Source organism: Mustela putorius, unplaced genomic scaffold (assembly GCF_011764305.1).
Source record: "Mustela putorius furo isolate JIRA1106 unplaced genomic scaffold, ASM1176430v1.1 tig00000698_pilon_pilon_pilon, whole genome shotgun sequence".
Classification (NCBI taxonomy): Eukaryota; Metazoa; Chordata; class Mammalia; order Carnivora; family Mustelidae; genus Mustela; species Mustela putorius.
Window position 1 is genome coordinate 5,032,655 of NW_025421449.1, and position 3,691 is coordinate 5,036,345.

The following is a 3,691-nucleotide window of genomic DNA, read 5'->3' on the forward strand; positions in this document are numbered from 1 at the left end:
TCACATCTTGCCAACCCTGTCAGACCAGCAAGACAGAAATGACAACTGGTTCAGGACTCTTGCCAGCCTCTAAAGACATTCTAGAGAATAAGCAGCTCTTACACATGAATACCTTGCACAGATCAAGACCCTTATGGTCTCAGGGTGCCTGGGTGGCACTAAGACCACTAAGTGGCTGCCTTCAGCTCAGGTCATGATCCCAGGGTCCTGGGATTGAACACTGCTCAACTGCTTCTTCCTCTCCATCTGCCTGCTACTCTGCCTACTTGTGCTCCCTATCAAATAAATAAAAACTTAAAAAAAAAAAAAAGAACCTTATGGTCTTGCAGAATCTCAAGTCAATGGATTTCTCTTCCATAAACATGTTATCATCAACCTCAGGATGAAGAGACTGAGCCACACGTGCTAAAGGTTTAAATCAAAGATATGTGCAGGGTATTAAACATATACCAAGGGAATAGTTAACTTGGATACAAGGTCAAGATCAGCAACAAGTTCTCCAATCCAGTGCTGATATCAGATACAAGCTTCAAGGACAAATTTCCTCAAAGGCTTATTCCAGGGTCCTGAGGCTAGCATGAGGTATACACACTTGCTGGAACAAATTTGTACTCTGGAGTTCATTTATGCAGCAAATGCTAAGCATCTGCCTGCAGTCCATTTAGAAGCATTTGTGGTGGATGGTGGAGGGGCCCAACTCATCACTCCTGCTTGCTGACCCACATCTGCTGGAAGGTGGACAGTGAGGTTAGCACGGAGCCTCTGACCCACACAGAGTACTTGCGTTCAGGAGGAAGAGATGATCTTGATCTTCATCATGTTTGGGTTCCAGAGCTATGATCACCTTCTGCATCCTATCTGAGATGCCGGAGTACACAGTGGTCCCGCCAGACAGCACCCATGTCAGTGTAGAAGTCCTTCTGGATGTCGACGTCATACTTCATGATGAAGTTGAAGGTGGTCTCCGTACCCATACCCAGGAAGGAAGGCTGGAAGAGCATCTCAGGACAGTGGAACCCCTTGCTGCCATTGGTGATCACCTGCCCATCTGGCACCTCATAGCTCTTCTCCAAGGAGGAGGAAGACATATGGTGGCCACCTCCTGCTCAAAATCCAAAGCGATGTAGCAGAGCTTCTCCTTGATGTCATGTAGGATTTCCTGTTTAGTGGTGGTGGTGAGGCTGTAACCACCCTCTATGAGGGTTTTCAGGAGGTAGTCCATCAGGTCTTGTCCAGCCAGGTCCAGACACAGGATGGTGTGGCATAAGGTGTGCTCCTCATAGATGGGCACAGTGTGGGATATTGCATCCTCAGAGTCCATGACAATACCAGTGGTGTAGTCAGAAGCATACAGGGACAGCACAGCCCGGATGGCCTCATACGTGGCTGGAGTGTTGAGGTCTCCATGATTTGAGTCATCTGATGGTTGGCCTCAAGGTTCGGGAGACCTCGGTCAGCAGCATGGGGTGCTCCTCAGGGACCATGCGCAGCTTGTTGCAGAAGGTGTGGTGTCGGATCTTCTCCATGTCGTCCCCATTGGTGACAATGCTGTGTTCAATGGGGTTCTTCTGGCCCATGTCCACCGTAATGCCCTCATGTCGGGGGCTGCCAGATGATGGATGGGAACACAACTGGCGGAGGGGGAAGGGGAGGGTGTTATCCTCAGCAAAGTCAGCCTTGCACCTGCCAGAGCCATTGTCAATGACAAGCACTGGGATCTCCTTTTCCACTGGGATCAGTGAAGGTGGCGGGAGAACCTGGAGTGCGGGCTGGCTGCAGCGAGTGAGCTAGAATCAGGATTTTTAAACCATGCAGTGGCATTCAGCATCTAAGCTCTTAAACTCCTTTATCCTTCAAGTAAAGGACCCATCAAATTCTCTAATCGTCTTCCCCCAAATGAACTATTATTTACTATTCACTGTAGATTAGAAAGATAAAGTTTAATAACTGGAAAATAACCATTAGTTTTCTCATGAAAATATCAATGAATCAGATAGATTATAAATGATATAAAATTAATTAAATGTATACATGTAATGAAATATAATTAATTAATTACATAGAATTAATTAAATATATAGAATTATTTTTAAAATATATTTAAATATTCATGGACCCAGATGTCCGCCCAAGAGAAATGAAAACTAATGTCTACATAAAAACGTGTATGTGAACGCTCATAGCAGCATTATTCATAATAGTCAAAAGTGGAAACAATTAAAATATCCATAAACTATTGATTGATAGGGGCTCCCTATTATATATGCTTTTGTATGGTCCCCTCTCACATAGAATCTGGATAGACATCACTCTCTCTCTTTTTTAAAATTAGTAATATTTTATTTTATTTTTAAAAATATTTTGTTTATTTATTTGACAGAGATCACAAATAGGCAGAGAGGCAGGCAGAGAGAGAGAAGAGGAAGAAATCTCCCTGCTGAGCAGAGAGCTTGATCCAGGGCTTGATCCCAGGACCCTGGGATCATGACCTGAGCTGAAGGCAGAGGCTTTAACCCACTGAGCCACCCAGATGCCCCTAAAATTAGTAATATTTTAAATTAGATTTAAAGTGTCATCCAAAATTTTTGAAGCTCGATGATGGGTGCATGATACAGTTTTTTTGTATCTTTGAACATTTCTCTACATTTTTCTACTTTTTTGTTTTGCTTTGTTTTGTTTTAACCAGTAGACTACAGTGAAAGTGACATCAGTTCTAGACTTAAGCCTTGCAAATACTTGGCAATTTTTGTGCAAAAGGGAAAGGGAAAGGGAATCTTAAGCAGGCTCCAGCCCAGCACCAGGGTGGGGCAGTGGTGGGGGCTCTATCTCAAGACCCGGCATCAAGACCTGAGCCAAGATCACGAGTCTGACACTTAACCAACTGAGCCACCCAGGCACCCTGCTTTTGCACTTTTGGGGAGTCCCTAAAGTGCCATGTAAAAAAAGTCTGGCTGCCCTGCTGGAGAGATTGTAGAGACCACTTTTATGCAACCTACTTAAACAACAGAAACCTGAGTGGGGTAGAGGGGCCCACAGTGAAACCCTAGTTGAATACAAACAGGCCCATTAGGTGACCCACCTCAAAATATCCATAAGCCCTAGCTGACCAATGAGTTACTTACACCTTAACACAGTTACCAAAAAGGAAAATTCCATAGTTCCCACAGCTCCTCACCTTCCCTCTTAACTGCAGCCCCTCCCCCCACACTGCCTCCTGCCAGACAGTGTCTCCTTTACTGTCCTGCCCACTTCTCTCTTGCAGTGTATTCAGTAAACTTCTATCTCCTTTGTTCTGTCTTGTGTAAATTCTGTTACCACTCGCACTGCTGGCCTCCACCCAGTTGGACAGTCCCATAGAGAAGTGATCTGGTCAAAAGAAAAAGAAAAAAAAAACTAAGTAATCCTGGTTTAGGAAACTAGTGGTAACTACTCTTATTATATCACAAATGTCAGGGATTCAAATGCAATCATGTGGATTACAGTGCTTGGGAAAAACACCTGAAGGAATACAAAGACAAAGGAATAAGGAGAGAGAATATTTCACCTGGGTTGGTATCTTCTTTTGAATCACAGTAAGATATATGCAACATAAAATTTACTACTTAATGGTTTTGGTTTTCTTTTTAGGAGGATATGTGTGGTTGTATGTGTTGTAGGGAAGGTGCTGGTTAGTGAGCAGTGACAAGGAAAG

At 43.9% G+C, this 3,691-nt stretch overlaps 1 pseudogene; it reads right to left on the reverse strand.

Annotated features, from left to right (window-relative positions):
• Positions 1-661: 661 nt before the first annotated feature.
• On the reverse strand, positions 662-3,156 carry LOC123393015 (annotated as a pseudogene).
• Positions 3,157-3,691: the final 535 nt, after the last annotated feature.